The sequence below is a fragment of the Hippopotamus amphibius genome, chromosome 5 (genome assembly GCF_030028045.1).
Source record: "Hippopotamus amphibius kiboko isolate mHipAmp2 chromosome 5, mHipAmp2.hap2, whole genome shotgun sequence".
Classification (NCBI taxonomy): Eukaryota; Metazoa; Chordata; class Mammalia; order Artiodactyla; family Hippopotamidae; genus Hippopotamus; species Hippopotamus amphibius.
In genome coordinates this window covers 152345787-152363350 of record NC_080190.1, presented here as the reverse complement: position 1 = coordinate 152363350, position 17564 = coordinate 152345787, and positions in this window count along the sequence as shown.

Here is a 17564-nt window from a genome sequence, read left to right as displayed (position 1 = left end):
CTCAGTCATCAAGATAAATAATATCTTAATGCAATAGTTTGAAAAATCAAAATTAATACAAACATTTCACAATAAACAAAATATCAAAATTCTAAATCAAGACCGTTTCAGTATTCTTGATTTTCCTTTTTGCCCCTGAAAGTCACTCATTTGTTGCCTCACTCCTCTTGCCTAATCTTAGCCCTGGAGCCGACAGAACCAAAGGGAATCTCCTTCGACAGAACTTTCCTGATTTTTACCCCTTGATTTTTTTTTTTTTAACTATATGGGGTGGGGGAAGATGGTATGGGTTTCAGGTAAAGTACTAAAAGGTAAATGCATAAACAAAGTCATAAAAAATGTAAGAAGTTGTCAAATCTGGAGCTTGTGTAAGAGAAAAGATTTAGCGGGGAAAATGTTGCATAGTTAGCAATTGAATAGCAAAAGGCTGAAATAAATGAAATTTAACAACATTCAGAAATATTTATTTGTCAGGTGAATTTGTATGGCTCCATTTTATTTGGAATCGATTTTTTAAAGGGCATTTTCTTAAATTCGTCTGAATTCCCGTTAAGCAGTACATGCAAAGTTACTTTAAGTGAGAGCAAATGTGGATAAAATCAGCCAAAGCTCCAACTGCGCCTTCTTCCCTACTGGAAGAGCTTTCTTCATTTACATAGGAGAACATGGAGCCAGCAAAGGGGAAAACACAAACATGAAATCTCCAAGAGCCTTTTGGAAACACAGGAGAAAAACACGTCGTTTAAGCAGAGAAGCCAAGTGGTTTTCGAGTTTCCTGCAAAGCAGCAGCTTTAGGGGGAGAGTGACCTGGGGAACACGGTGGCCCTGGCTGGAAGATTAGGGGCTGCCGGTTTCTGCAGGCTGTGGATGGCAGGGAAGATTGTGTAACTGTAGTGAGGCATCTTGAAACTTTTCAGTTTCGTTTGTTTCCAAACAGGAAAACAAAGTGGGGAAGAAGCCTTAAAGAGAAGGGAAAGCCTCAGGCAGTTTTGTTTTGTTTTGTTTTGTTTTCCTGTGAAGGCACAGCTGCAGCTGTATGACAATATTTCCCAAGTGTTTCCTTTGGATTTCTTTACCTGGTGCCAACCCTCTACAACGGAAGTAGAAGAGACCTGCTTGAGAGTAGTCAAAATGCTGAGTTTTCTGGATCACAGGGTGGGACCAGTTTGCTTAGAAATGCAAGGGACCTTTCCGGTCCACTTCCCATTTTCCAGTTCTGGAGGTATAGGCTGCAGGTAAGCTTTCCTGCGGCACTGATGGTGGGAAGGTGTAAAATCTTGGCTTGCTGAGTCTGAAAGGAGATGCAAGTGGACCCAGTACCAGAGACCAAATTTTCTATTTTTGGTCCACCAGCCACAGAAATGCACAGATATGCCAAAGTAACCTATTCTCTGGAGGAATCGTCTCATGGCTGGTTGCACATTAAAATCATCTTGGGAGCTTTAAAAATACTGATGCCAAGGCCCCTCTTCAATCCTATTAAATTAGATGCCCTAAGGGTGGGAATCACGCATCCAACATTTTTTAAGAGCTCCCCAGGTGATTGTAACGTGCAACCAGGGCTAAGAAGTCGTGACCCAGAGCTCTTGATCCCAGAGACAGCCCTTTTCTGTCCTCCGGGTCCACTCTCCACCCAAAGAGGTCTGTGGTCTCCATCAGTGGAAACTAAGACTCTTTCAGTTTCATTCAGTTCAATTACAAACAATTCAATTCAATTCAATAAATACTTATTCAACTGCTTTTTTACCCTTCATTTCTGATTGTTTCTCCCATGAGAGTGGTAAGAGCCATGTTTCTCAAACAAGAGGATGGACATAGTTGAGTTTATCTCATTTTTTGGAGCCATATTTTTAAAAAAACCTATTAAACATAGATTATAAATTTTTAAAGATTATGCTTTGGATTTGGATTTTTTTCCCTGACACTCAACACTCTGAACAGTATATGTTTGTATGTATGTAAAAGATCCATCTTTTAATGTGTTCTTTATTCAGTGCATGTTCTAAAGCATCGATGCGCAGAGGTAAATCAGACAGAGTACTTAGCTTTTGAAGAGCTCCCAGGCTAGTGGGAGACACGAGATGTGAACAAGAAATTCAACTGTGAATTGCTGGAGCTAAAAGAGGTGTATGTAAAAGGATGTTTCAGATGAATTCAGAAGAAAAGAGTTGTGCTTGGCAAGGCAGAAAGGCTCACAGAGGAAATAAAGGGGAGTAGCCAATCTCCACGAAGGATTCAGGCAATGCACATGCACTTTTTGAAGATGAGAATTAAATGTTTGGCTAAAGGCTGCATGGCAAACATAGGAGGAGATAGGGAAGGAACTTGAGGGCTGCCAATTGTCTGTTGCGCTTTATCGGTTAAAGTCTAACATTTCTAAACCATTCTTACCTCATGGCTGACTTTTAAATTCATAAATTTTCAGCTACACTTGGGTGTGCAATAGTAGACAAAACACGCTAGGTGGATGAGACCATAGCTAGTCTGCTTCTGGAAAGTGATGGAGAAGACTTTGAGAAGGAGCTAAGAATTTAGGCTCTAGAAATGGATTGATGTGCATTTCCTACACTAACTGTGGAACTTTGGACAAATTCCTGAATTCCCTGCAAAGTGAAGTTACTCCTGCTCACCGCATAGGGTTGTTTTGGTTTGTGTTTTTGTTTTTAATGAAGACTTAGTGTTTTAGGTATTGTGTGAAGTGCTTAACAAACTGCCTGAACATAGGAAATGAAATGTTGCTTTCCCTGTTGAGAATTTGTAGTTCCCTTTAATTTTTCTTTGTGTATGTTCGTGCTTCCCATCACACATTCTTCCTATGTACATACTCAGAGAGACCATCACCCTGGCTGATGATAAGGATTTGACTTTGCACAAACATTATAAACTGTGTTTTAGGGGATAACACAATTCTAGAAAGTTCTGGGACTTCCCTGGTGGCGCAGTGGTTAAGAATCCGCCTGCCAATGCAGGGGACATGGGTTCGATCCCTGGTCCAGGAAGATCCCACATGCCATGGAGCAACTAAGCCTGTATGCCACAACTACTGAGCCTGCATGCCACAGCTACCGAAGCCCATGTGGCTAAAGCCCGTACTCCACAACAAGAGAAGTTACTGCAATGAGAAGCCACTGCAATGAGAAGCCTGTGCATCGCAACAAATAGTAGTCCCCGCTTGCCACAACAGAGGAAGCCCATTCGAAGCAATGAAAACCCAATGCAGCCAATTAAAAAAAAATTCTAGAAAGATCTCTAATAGGCTTGTGATATCTCTTTTACCGATAGGTCCATTCTGCAGTCCCTTGTGTCTCTGTTTCCAAAATTAAAACCACCACAAAAATGACCAGGCTCAGTCCAACTGCAGCATCAAATCTGATCTCTCCATGGCTTGCTCATCCTTCTTCCATACATTTTAAGACATGAGGAGAATGGTATTTGAGAAAGACCTTGAAGAATGCATGAAATGTCTTATGGCTGAGAATAGGCATTCTGGGTGGTCAGATTAATGTAAGTAATGGTATAGAAATATATGTAGGGACAAAAAGTAGTAAAAGTTGTTTTGCTGGAACACAAGTTGTATGCACGGGAAAAGCAGAGGAATAAACCTCAGAACTGAGGCTGAGGCTACAAGGATCCTCCTTAGAGATTCTGCCTGGAGAATGAAAATTCAGAAGATTTATGTACACGCTGTAAAATAGCTGACATCTCTTAAAGAACTTGGCCCCAAGTTTCTGTAAAATAATTTACCTCACCTTTTATTCTGTTCTTTTTCTTTCTTTGTGTTTATTTATTTCTTCCCTTGTGTCTTATTGAGGGCATTTGTGGTGAGGTTCCAATGCTGGCTTGCTGAGAGTTCATCTGCTTCCGATGTCTGTTCTTGCTCCACGTAAAGTCACAATCTGTTCCTGGGAGAATATATTCATTTGCACAATAACCAATTGTAATGTGAAAAGGGAAGGAGTATAACATCAGTTGGGGTATGAGTGGCTGGCATGGAAGAAGTCCAACAAAGTGCAGATCCTGTTTCTGTACATATGTGCTTAATAATAAGGACGAGGTGGGGGTAAATTATGCTAGAAGGGAGGGGAGTCGTTTCTGAATAGCTGGCTTTCTGAGGGAGTACATATGATGTCAGCAATTAATTAAGGCCCTCAATTCTGTTTTCCTATAAAAATCCTATTTTAGTTGTGGTATCTTTGACGCATCTGCTGGCATAAGCAGGATATAGGCCATAAATAAAAATTCAAAAATATCTCTTTCTTGTAGAACTTGGAAACAGAAATTCTGAAACTGAAGGAAACCTACATAGTACCCAGAAGGATACCAAGATCCTTTCTAACATGAAGGGCAGTGAAGGCCATGCTAAATCCAGGCCCTGAAGGCTTTGATACGGGAGGGAAGACAACTCTGACCGGAAGCAGGTCCAGGATTGATAACTGGATGATTTCAAATTCATGTTGGATGATCCTTTAGTGGCAAAGGCTTTTCTGGAAGGAATGTTAAGCAGTACCCAAAGTGAAGAATTTACCCAATAATGGCAGTAAAAACTTTAAAGTGTCAAGATACTGGTAATAGAGGATGGAAGGTTGACAGGACTAGGCATCGCAAAGTCCTTTCCTGGCAACTTTACCTAAAATGAGGACCAATGGGCTGTAATTAGAACTCAGGTGTCCTCTTTAAAAAATAAGCAAAGATACATCCAGAATGATGGATTCTTTGAGCTGAGAGGGACTTCATTGCACACTGAAGCCAACCTCTTATTTTGTGAGGAAATTGATGTCTGGTGATCACTCAGCTAATTTCTATCACAGCCAGGGACAGAATTATGGTTTTGTAAGAACTTTGTCCGTGTAATTTTAATGCCCAGCACTCTCTTTGTACGTGATCCCGAGAGCATCCTAAATTTTGCTGGGTGAGTCCCAAGGTAGGAGTAAGGAGGAATGGGTATATTGCATGACCGCTGTGGAAAATCTGACATGTCAGTGTAAACTATTGGGAAGAGCAAGTAGCCAAAAATCACAGAGAGAGTCCAAATGGCGCTTTGGCCAATTCAATCCAGTTTTTCTGGTCAGCTTCATGATTTTGGGGAAACAAAATAGGGATTTTTGTTTGGAAATGTAGAATGGAGTTGAGAATTTCCTCAAAAGCAGAGGAAGGAGATCGTTTTAAGTCAAGGCAGTAGGAATGAAGGGGAGGGGACCCAGATAGCCAGGAAGGGAGCCCAGGAAAAAGATGGGCAGCAGGTCCCAGGCCAGCCAACTGCTCTGCAAGGCAGGTAGTGGTTGCGGTGATGGTGGTAGTGGTGAAAGGGTGTTTGAGAGACTCTGGATACTCACTAATTTCAGGAAGAAGGGGGACAGACAGAGCCATTTGGGAGTGAGGAGGAAAGCAGGAGGCTTCCTCTGATGCTGATACAACATCCCAAACTCCAGCCATCCGTCATGTCGTTGATGGAATATGAACTGGGATATGAACTTGCTTATGGGATACAAACCCAATGGTGTCTTACTGATTCCAGGGGAGGAAAAAAAAATCAAGTTCTTAGAGGTCAGAGTTCTTTTTATTATAAAGTAACTCCTCAAAGGTCCATATGTGAATTCTATTTAGTGAGGGAGACACATCAAGGAAGTATAGAGCTGGAAGACTTTCTTTTTTCTCACCGTTAATACATGGTATTTAAAACATGAGTCTTCTGATATCCTTGCTCCACCATAATTACAAACAATCTTAACATATCACACCTTCAGGCATCCATGTATCAAAAATTTTCTCAAAAAATATACTGGTGCAGAGGCTCGCCACAAAAAATATTAATAATGAAGAGCCTGAGTTCTAGAATGGTGGTTTTTATGAAGATGCTAGTTACTTAAGTTCTAACCTCTGCATAGTTGCAGAAAGACGGAGGATTCTCAGCAGTTAGTGTTATTGGCGATGATCGGGGGCAGTACGGATGCAGCGTGGGTCAGCATGGAAGATGCACAAGAAGCAGGCAGTGATCAGTAGGCAGCATCTGAGGAGGATATAAAGAGAAATATGACCTGGATCATAGAGTTGCCACCACCTTATGCTAAGGGTTCATTTAATACTTTAGTGAAGGCTAATTTTAAGATGAAAACATAATACCTATTCTGTATAATTTCTGTGAAGTATTTGTTAGTATTATTAAATGCACATACATAAACAGTTAATTGACTAATAAATAATAGTTTATTTCTTAAATAGTTTCTTTTTATTCCCTCAATGAACACTTTTGGTTGTCAACATCAAACTCTGAGTTATAAGAACGCCTGTCAAAGGCCTGTTAGAAAGTTTCTTGAAACAGGGTGGACTGGACTGCTGCTTTATTCCAGTTGTACATGCCCACTATGGGCAGGCTGAGGAAGCCCTCTCACCAGGATGTGCTTGAACAAGGCACCGGACAGTTAAAAAAAAAAAAAAAATCTTGTAATTACACTTTTCTACCACTAGATGATATGCACGTATAAGCAAGATGAAACCCTCCTACCTTTCCTTTCTGCATCAGTGGCCACAGTGATGACAGGTAAGTCAAGGTATCCAGAATTCAATTCCAGATGTTACTAAGAAAGAGAAACAAAATGGGAACATGAAGAACTGCCAGCATTGATGAGGTAATAAGCGTGATCATACCAAATTTCTCAAACAATTATCCTTTCATCCAGGGGCCATCAAACTACTGCCTATGGGCCACATCCAGTTTCCCACCTCTCTTTGTAAATAAAGTTTTATTGGAACACAGCCATGCTCATTTGTCTGGGACCGATTTTGCTGTACAATGACACAGGTGAGTATTGAGAGAGAGACCGCATGACCTGTGAAACTTAAAAATATTTCTATTGGGTCCTTCACAGAAAAGTTTTCCAATGTCTGGTCTAAACACATACAGGCCATACTAACTCATTTAAATCTTTAAAACTCTATGGTTGAGGGTGTGTGTGATTACTATTTGTTTCATTTTTTTATTTAAAATTTTTACTGGCGTATCGTTGATTTACAATGCTGTGTTGGTTTCAGGTGTATAGCAAAGTGAATCAGTTACACATATACATGTACCCACTCTTTTTTAGATTCTCTTCCCATATAGTTTATTACAGAGTATTGAGTAGAGTTCCCTGTGCTATACAGTAGGTCCTTATGAGTTATCTATTTTCTATATAGTAGTGTGTTTCTGTCAATCCCTATCTCCCAATTTATCCCTCCCCTACCCCTTACCACCTGGTAACCATATGTGTGCTTTCTACCTCTGTGACTCTATTTCTGTTTTGTAGATAAGTTCATTCGTACCATTTTTTTTTTTTTTAGATTCCACATATAAGCGATATCATATGATATTTGTCTTTCTCTGTCTGACTTACTTCACTCAGTGTGACAACCTCTAGGTCCACCCATGTTGTTGCAGACTGTTTTACAGATAAAGACAGTGATTAAGGACATGCTGAATCCTGGCACATACCTTAAATGACTGTAGCAGGCACACACGACAAAGGCAGTAAGGGACACCATGCTTGACACTGTGGGGTCTGTGTGAACACGAGGAATGACGGTCGGCTTCAAAGTTGCGGGGCACCTAGAAGGCAGAAACTAAAATTACCGCGAGGCCAGGCCAGCCTTCTGTGTGACCCACGGGTAGAAATGTAGCTGGGATGACGTAGCTGCTCATGAGCGCTTTCCCCCGACATGGCACTTAGTCACAACATATTTCAAGAAACTCTTTTGACACAATCATTCATAAGACTGAAGGTGACTCATCAGATGAAGATGGTACTTAAATTGTGATGGAAACATTCATGGTCAAGTGGAGAGACACAGAAACAAGGCAGTCAAAGGAAGGCTTCTTCTTCATGTCCTGGTTTTCCCCCAGGCAAAGGAGGTCTTTGCTCCTTCAGTGCTGGGTATTCCTGGGCCCTCAGGATAGCTGCTGGGAATGGTGGCAGCTGGGAGGGGTTGGGGGGCAGGGTGGTATTCAGCTTTATAGTTTCCTAGATTCCTAGTCATCCTCAGGGATGTTTTTCTAATAGTTTAGAATGTACAGCGAAGTACTGGCATAACCCCTGATGGTTCATTCCACGTGTGATTACTGATTTTTTTTTTCTCTGAAGAGTTTGGGTAACTAACTGCCTCAGAGTCCTACATCATGGAAAGGAAAGGGGAGAATCAGGAACTGGGGGAGCCAACTTAATCCTTTGTCCCACATGAAGAGATGGGGCCATGTTGCCTAGGTTCCAAGTGTTTTCCACATGGAAGTGCCCCAAGCTCCTTCTCTCCCTTTCCTTTGCTCCAAGAAGATCTCTTCTATTATTCTTCTACATTTTGATGTCCTCTTTCGTTAGGATAGATACCCCATCATCCCTACAGAAAAGGAACCCCTGCTAGACTGTTCCTTCCACTCAAACTTTGTTGACTCTAAGAAAGGGCAGGTGCTGAGGCTTGGTGTTTACTTGGGGTGAGGTGGGCGTGTGAGTGGTGGAGGGTCAGGGAGGGGGAGCAGGAAGGAGAAACTCTGAAGCCTTGCAGAGGGCTATGGGGAAAGAGCAAAGGCTTCTATTTTGGGGAGCTACTGTTTTCTCATAAAGAGTCTGAAATAAACAAAACTTCCTGTAAAAATCATTAATTTTCTTCTAAAGATCATCCTATCTGAGTTACAGGAGAAATTTAAATTCCTCCTAATAACACGGCTTGGAACCCCTTCCTCCCGCCTATTTTTGTAAAATAATAAGCCCAGCCTCATTACACCAACGGAGCATTTGCCCCAGTTTTCATTACAGGATGAAGTTTCCAAGTCCAGCTCCCTTTTCTTTCATATACAGGTATGTACCTAGATAGGTTCAAATGTATACACGTATTTACGCATTTAGAGTTGAATTTCGGTTGGGACAGGGTATGTGGGATAGTGTCAAGGTGAAAATTGACAAAGATAATCTGGGCTGTTGGAATTTAGGAAAAGAGAAAGGCTGGGTGATCAGACACGGTCTTGTGAAAGGCAAATGAGTTATGTTCTGAGGGAATTTGGATATGTAAAGGAAGGGGCATTTTAGACTCAGAGGTGGGGAGGCAGGGGTATGCGCTTGAGTGTGGCCACTTTGGGAGAAGATAATTCTAGTACAGCCTGAATTTAGGAGTTCAGGACTATCAGGTTAAAGTCTGAACTGGATCTCATAGTCCTGGAAAGAACCAGGAGACTTTTGACTAGAGAAGCGTCACTATGAACTTTTCAAGGGTAAAACCATCATGTTTACCTTTTCTTGTCTGTGTTTAGCTAAGTGACCACTGGCATGTGGTCAGGTTTCAACCAATTTCAAGCGAATAAATGCACAGCAGTGATATTTTAGGAAAAGTAATCTGGGGACTAGGTATGGAATAGATTGGCGAGGAAAGACAGAAAGTAGAGAAAGAACAGGGGTGAGTGCAAAGACATACACATATTACTTTCCTTCACCAAACAGTCCATGTAAAATAACCAAAGTTTAAATCTCACTGCTATTACCACAACTGTAGTTGGAAATAGCTGAACATGAATCAATCATCACAACAGTAATTGCAACCAGAAATAGGAAATGTTTCATAAAGTGTCTATTTGTTTCACTTCTGACTACGTGGCCAGTTCTTGCTGTGCCCAGTTTAGGATATTTCACAAATGCATCATAATGAGAAAAATTCATCAGGAACGTCGATTTTGTGATTGCCTCAATCACAATCTTTTTCTAATTAGTATGAGTAGTTAATTTAATAAATCTTATTTCTTTTTATTCTTACCATCTTAAGATCTATAATCTGAGATTAAAATTTTTTTTTAATTTACTCTTTTATTAAATGAAAGCCAAATAAGAAGAAAGGATTAAGTCTGAGGTTTTCTTCAATTCTTAATTCCTTATTCTGCCCCTGGTACAAGGTTGATGTGTTTAACTAGAAGGACTCACTTTCAAAATCTCTGTGTTATTGGGTGGAGAAATAAGTGCCGAAGTCCATCCCTGGTTACGTCAAATGGTGTCAAATTTGGCTTGCAATTCTCACTTCCTGTTGACTCCAAGAGAAAGGCTGCGGTTGGCGTCCGACACTGAAAAACACGAAGCTCCGAGACCAGTCTGAATTACTAATCACTACATGTCCTGTTCAGTCTAACCACTTTCCAAGCGATTCAATGAACCGGCCAGGTCAGTGACTCAGCTTCCGAGGGGGTGGCAGAAGTCCGAGCTGATCTGCACATCCCTGGTTTCACTTCCCAAGGTTTGATACAGAGCTGCCTCGGAAGGGTGATTTCCCCTTGGAGCTTGTGTCTCTGGGGACAGAAAGACGGACACAGATGATGAAGTGTATAGTCTACTGGAGAAGGGCCATCTCACCATGAGTCTTTGGCGGGAAAGAGTTGCAAGAATGTCATCTTTCATCAGCTGGTGTCACTCTTTGGAACCAGTCACAAGTAGCTGGGTGTGGTAGGGTGAAGTTGTCTGAAGTCTGAACGGAGAAAAATATATTGAGTAGGAAACATAAACTTTTTTTTTTTTGGCTTAACTGTCAGTAGATACAGTATCCCTTTGTTTGTTTCAGTAACTACCGAAGGTTCTCAAAGACGTCACCGTTTTCGGGTAGTATATTCATGAGCCTGGTTTTCTAAGTGATTAGCTGAACTTTGCAGCTTTTATGACGCTTAATGTCCAGTTACCATAAAAAGCAGCACATGGTCAGGGGTGGGATGGTAGGGGCCACATGGGAATGCAGTTCCAGGAACTCCCAGCCTCATATGCAAATTAGATTAAGCTGCTCTGAGGGCCCAGGGCTCCCGGAGCAAATAATTCCCGTTCCCACCTCTTCCTTAGCATTATCTCCTGTGGGAATAAAGAAATCACTTTCAATTTATTTCAGCTACTGCCTTGTTTTAAAAAAGGACACCACAGGCCTCAGTGTGTCCACCAGTTAATCTCTTAAATACTTAAAAAGAAAGCAAAAGATTTTGAGATCCTTAGGGGAAAATACTGTAAGTGAATCAAAGTCCTATTTTCTCAGAAAGTTGAGTCTTTTGACTGGCTGGTGCCACCACCTCCTTCAGGCGATTTTCATACTTGGCATAAAACTTTTAGTCATTTCTCATGTTCCCGTTGTTTTGATTAGTTAACGCATGATAACTTGACAACACTCAAATGTGAGAGCTTGAGAAAGGGAGGGTGGCAGGGAGGAAAGAAGCCCTCCAGCCAGCAATGCTTTCTTTAAAACTTTTTTTTTTTTTAACATGAATATTTCTCAACTACAGGAACTGAAGGTGAACTTGAAGAATACATCCAAAAACCACAACCTGGCTTCTCTGAAAGTGGCCATTTCAGACCTCTCTGGAAAGAACGTGTGAGCCTGCGTACACCAGAGAGCAGACATGCAAATCAGGCCTTTCCCAGGACGCCCCAGTGCTACTGCTTCATCCACACAGATGTGCTGTGGGCCTTGCCGATAGCATCTGTTTGTTCTATTTATGGGGAAAAAGGAAGATTGCATTTGTGAGCTCGGCAGGAGCACAACTTTCTTTTTGGATATTTGATTCCATTAGAATTTTTAAAATTTCACATTTTGTAACAAAAGAATTTGAGTCAACAGTGATTCTAGATGCCGTGTAGATGCCTCTCCTGTTCATGTCTTATCTGCATCTCCTGACTTCCAGTGTCATAGAGTTAAAATCAGGGCAGGAGAGATGAAGAGACTTGCACAAGCACATAGAACATTTATTCTTGGTTTTATTCATTATATTGATTTAGTTAGTTATTAACCAGATATTTATTGAAGATCTATTATATCCCAGGCACTGTGCAACATTCTAGAACCCAGCAGTGAGCAAATATGTCACTGTTCTTGTGCTTGTATGTTTTGTAGTTTACTGAGGGAAATATACAGGAGTAAGGATAGTCACACACAAATATACATCTTCATCTGTGACACATGCTAATTGTTGCCCTAAGAGCCTAAAATAAGTACATTTGAGCTGGTCCAAGAAGTAACAGAAGGTTTCCTTGAAGAAATGGTCATCCTTATTAAGTGACCCTTAAGAAGGATGAGTAGGACCTAAGGAGGCATGTAAAGGAAGGAAGAGTCCTCCTGGCAGAGGGAAGGTTGAGAAAAGACCTTGTGATGGATGGAAGTGTGAAAGTATGAGAACCAGAAAGAGGGTCAACGTGGCTGAAGTGAAGAGGGTGGGGCGGGGGGAGGGGAGCAGGAAGGAGATGGGCTGAGTACCGAGTCAGAGCCAGACTTCACAACAGCTTGTGGCTCATTTTGAGCTTTGTTTTACGAGTATTGGGAAGCCCAAGTAGTGAGCAATGGGAGGAGAGGGCAAGACTGGATGAGGAAGACCACTGGGGACTACTGTAGTCATCCAGACAACAGGTAATGGAAGCTTGGTCTAAGAGTAGTGAGAAGTAGAAGAGAGGGAAAGGAGTAGATGCATTCAAGAGGTGTTTAGAATGCAAAAATGACAGGATAGGGGAGGGAGGGAGTACGTGAGGGCAAGGATGACCCCAGGCTTCAGAGTGGGGCAAATGGATGGATGGTGCTGTTATTCATCAGGACAAGGAAAGCTCGAAGGTGGGGGTAAAGGAAACATGATAAGCTTACTTTAGGAAGTGTTGAAGTTAGATGGTAGGTTGACTATAGGGGTCTGTACCTCAAAGGCAAGGTCTGTGCTGAAGATAAAATATTTGCAAATGAGTTGTTTATAGTTTTGACACTGATGTGATTTATCCCTCTTCAGCATCTTTCCAGAACAACATCTCTGTAAGTAGGGATAAATCAAATGGTCTTGGACACCAGGCTAAGTGAATTGTTGAACAACTTATTTTATGTGGCAGGGATTTGAGGGACTGTTGCGAAGCAGGTCTAGTGTGGATGATTTAGGAGATGTAGGACTTCAAGTATATCAAAAGCTACCCCTGTGCCTAAATATCCATCTTTTCCCCCTTGAACTGCCAGAGAGCCTAATATTGCTAGTGATCATGTTACTTTTTAAGTAGTTCTCATTTTATTTGGCTCAGAGTGACTAAAGTTTAGTAAACCAAACTTCTCACTCAAAATGAGTCTGCTTTACAAAATCTCTAGACATAGGGCCTCAGCTTGAACATGATGGGGAATCCAGTATTTGACAGGACAGTGCAGATTCCTAGTTCTGTTCCAAAAATCCTTCCCTGTATTGATTCCCCTCCAGGATGACACAGAACTGTTCTCCTTCTCTTCCACAGAGCAGACAATCAACTCATGTTAACCCATCAATCATCACTGTTCTCAGCTCAGCTGCCAAGAGATGAATGAGTTAGATTCAACTGTCGTTGAAGCCCTTGGACAGACATCATCTCACTTAGAGGTCACAACAACCCTTTGAGGTATGCATTATTCATCTAGAAAGAGAGGAGGAAACGGATTCTCAGAGGTAAATGACTTACCCGATGACGTCACATGAATGAAGAACGGGGCCAGGATTTGAATCCAAGTAACTCCCAGTCCAGAGCGCTACCCAAGCTGCCTTGATCATTTGGGGTCGGGCTCTGTGCTGACTTTTAAAGGTAATAGATTAGTAGGGACCAGTGACTGATCAGCTGAGAGCACTGAGGTGGTACTTACCCACCTGACCCTTGTGGACCGAATGATGCCTGCCCCGTACTTGACCTTACAATTTTGTGTCTCTTTAAGAACTGGATAGAACACTCATCTTCACATTTTTTATTTTTCAGATTTCACTCCCTATTAGTTAAAAACAATGAGCATGTACCCCAAATATATTTATATGTGTATCTTTAGATTCAGTACAAATATGAATATAACTATCTTTATTTTTTTAATTAATTTTTATTGGAGTATAGTTGCTTTACAATGTGATGTTAGCTTCTACTGCACAGCAAAATGAATCAGCCATATGTATACAGTTACATCTCCCTTTCGGATTTCCCTCCCATGTAGGACATCACAGTACGTTAAATAGAGTTCCTGGTGCTATACAGTATGTTCCCCTCAGTTGTCTATTTTATACATAGTATCAAATATAAGTTTAAGAAACCATAAAAATATAAAAGGAAGACCTAATATTTTCTTTTCTCACCCCAGTGAATCATCTTCATGGGTCAGCTCTGTCGCTCCCACTGGAGGGACCACTGAAGTGGAGTCAGGGGACAGGGCAGGAGAGGAGCCCAGGGTGACAGCCATGGCTAGTTGGAGTACAGCACGTGGGGAATATCTGCCAACATTTCAGATGTGCTGACGAGGAACTTTTCTCTCTGTGCTGCCCATCTTCAGCTCGGTTTCTGCTAAACTCTCTCTGGAGGTTCGCGGGGAGTGAAGGGCTCATTGCTCTGCTCTGTGTTATGTGTCCTTGGCTTTAATTGCTGCTGGTGTCCTGAGCTGTGTGGTAATAGCACTAATAGCTAACATGTGTTGACTGCTCACTATGTGCCACTGTGAGAAGAGATTTACTCACATAACCTCATTGCCCTCGTTACAACGCTGTGAGGTTTTGCTATCCTCATTTCACAAATGGGGAAACTGAGTTGCGGAAAGCTGTGACTTATCCACAGGGTATGTCTAGTGAGTGGCCCAGCTGGGATTTGAACCCAAGTCTGTTCTCCACCAAATCACTCATTCTCACCTGCTGTCCTGTAGGATTCATGCTTAGATTCCTGATAGCCATCTGGATGGATGTCCAGCACTAAAAGTGACTCAGATGGGAAGAATCACCAGTTGCACAGACCAAAAGGTTAGGCTCCCATCAGGTGTGAATAAATGAGAGGAAACTCTCAGGTTTACAGAAGCACAGATGTGCCAGTGCAGTTACAAATGAACTTCTCCAATCAAATCTGAGTCTTTATTTCGAGATAATTTTGTTCTCGTAATTCCCAGCTTTAGGTAGCAAATATATGCTGCATACTTTTCTGGATGAGACCATTGGAGGCTATAGTTATTGTTTAAGGCAGCTGAGTTTCATTACAGACTATACACGTTTCAACCTTACATTTAAGTGTTTGAATATGTGCGTGTGAGAGAGAGAGGGATGTCAAGCGATCCAGGAGTTTTCATTATCTGTCAGGCTTCATCCTGGTGGAGTCCGATAGACATGGGTTCGATTCCTGACTCTGCCATATGTTAGCTGTGAGAACTCTGGCAAACTATTGTTTTTCCAGTCTTAATTCCTTCATCTTTAAAGAGGAGATAATAATACCAGCTTCAAGATGGTGCTGTGAGAGTTAAATCGTATACACACATAGCGCTTGGCATACAGGTAGTGCTCAGAAACTGGTAGCAGGTATTGTTCTTGGCGACCCTGCTTTGCCTAAGAAGAGGCACTGATTGATCATTTGTGGCTTAAGTCCATGTCCTCTGCTGTGTTGATGATGTCCTATTTAAAAATGAAAAGGTATTTTTTTCCTGAATCTCCTCAGTATCTTGCTTCGACAGAAAAAGAAATCTGTTTCCACGAAGAGGAGCAAGAACCAGAGACACTGAAAGTTTATGGGCTGGAGAAGGCGGCTCCAAGAAGAAAAGCCTTCTGGCGATCAGCGACACTCTCTGGAGGGGACCAGATGTGGACCAGATGCTGTAGAGACATGTTGGGCTCAGTGACTTGTGCCATGACTTTCATCCATGTGGGCATGAAGGATATTGACTGATCTCACTCCGATTATTAAGAGTGACTTCAGGGCTCTGGAAACATGGGTGTAGGAGGCTGAGACTCAAGGGGTGGTCTTGACAATCCTCGCAGTTGAGCTAAAGGGTTTCTGGAGCTGACAGCCCTGCTCTGGGGATACATGTCTACTTCACATGCCTCACCCCTCGAAGAGGGCTCAGCAGAAAACACTGAAGGTGCTTCAGTGGGAAGTGATTTGCAATTTCTGCCTTTGCAGAAATCATCTCTAGCAACTTTTGTTTAGTGTTATTAAAGTTGATTTTGATGTGACCTTAACTATAGTGATCCTTCCTATAATCACTTTCTCTTCAATCAGCCTGTGTGGTCTCTTTTCTAGCTGGAATTTTACCACACTGCTCAGCCTTCCATTCCGTGCTTTTTAGAAAATAGGAATACTTTATTTATTTGTGTAATTGAACTACAAGTGATTAACAATATTATGTTAGTTTCAGGTGTACAGCATAGTGATTCAGTATTTTGCAGATTATACTCCATTATAGGTTATTACAAAATAATAACTAATTCCCTGTGCTATACAGTATATCCTTACTATTTATCTATTTTATACATAATAGTTTGTATCTGTCAATCCCATACCCCTAATTTGCTCCTCCCCCCTTACTTCTCCCTTTTGGTAACCACAAGTTTGTTTTCTATATTTCTGAGGCTGTTTCTGTTTTGCATATATATTCATTTGCATTACTTTTTAGATGCCACGTATAAATGATAACATACAGTATTTGTCTTTGTCTGACATTTCACTAAGCGTAATATTCTCTAGGTCCACCCATGTTTCTGCAAATGGCATTATTTCATTCTTTCCTATGGCCAAGTGACATTCCATTGTATATATATACACTACATTTTTGTTTTGATAAGCATATTTTGTTCTCATACCTCTTTTAAAATAAGGGCTAAATGCAAGAGCTGAAACCTGAATCCAGAAAACACAGAGGTGATCGTTGCTGCTTCCCTGCCTTCAGTTTTGCCCTCTCTGTTCTCTGGCCAGTTCTCTCTTCTGCAGCAGAGTGACATTTCTACTTTCATCCATACCGTGTTCACTTTCAATTGCTGCTTGTGACAAATTACCATAGACTCAGTGGTTTAAGAAAACATATTTATTCTCTCACAGGTTTGTAGGTCAGAAGTCTGACATGAGTCTCAATAAGCTAAAATCAAGGTGCTTGCAGGGCTGTTCCTTTCTGGAAGCTGGAAGGGAGAATTCTTTTCCTTGGTCTTTCTACCTTCTAGTCCATATTCTTTGGCTCATAACTCCTTCTTGCATCTTTAAAGCCACTAGTGGCTGCATCTCTCTGGCCGTTCTTCCATGTTCCTGTCCCTCTCTGTCCAGAGCTGTGAAAGGATCTCTGTTTTTAAGGACCTATGTGATCAGACTGGGCCCATCCAGTTAATCCAGGAAAATCTTCCACCTCAAGATCTTTAACTTAATAACATCTGCAAAGTTACCTTTACCATGTAAGGTGACATATTCATGGATTCCTGAGATTAGGATCTGATACATTTGGCGGGACCATTATTCTATATACCACACCTACCAGTCTGTTCCAAGCATATCATCTCTCTCCTGGACAGCTGCAATTAAATCTTTTTTTTTTTTTTTTTTGCACCATTTTTGTTTCTCTGACACAATTGTTATTATTTTTTTTAATTTTTTTTAATTTTTTTTATTTTATTTTTTTTTGGGGGGGTACATCAGTTTCAATCATCTGTTTTTATACACATATCCCCGTATTCCCTCCCTTCCTTGACTCCCCCCCTTCGAGTCCCCGCCACCCTCCCTGCCCCAGTCCTCTAAGGCATCTTCCATCCTCGAGTTGGACTCCCTTAGTTATACAACAACTTCCCACTATTTTACAGTTGGTAGTATATATATGTCTGTGCTACT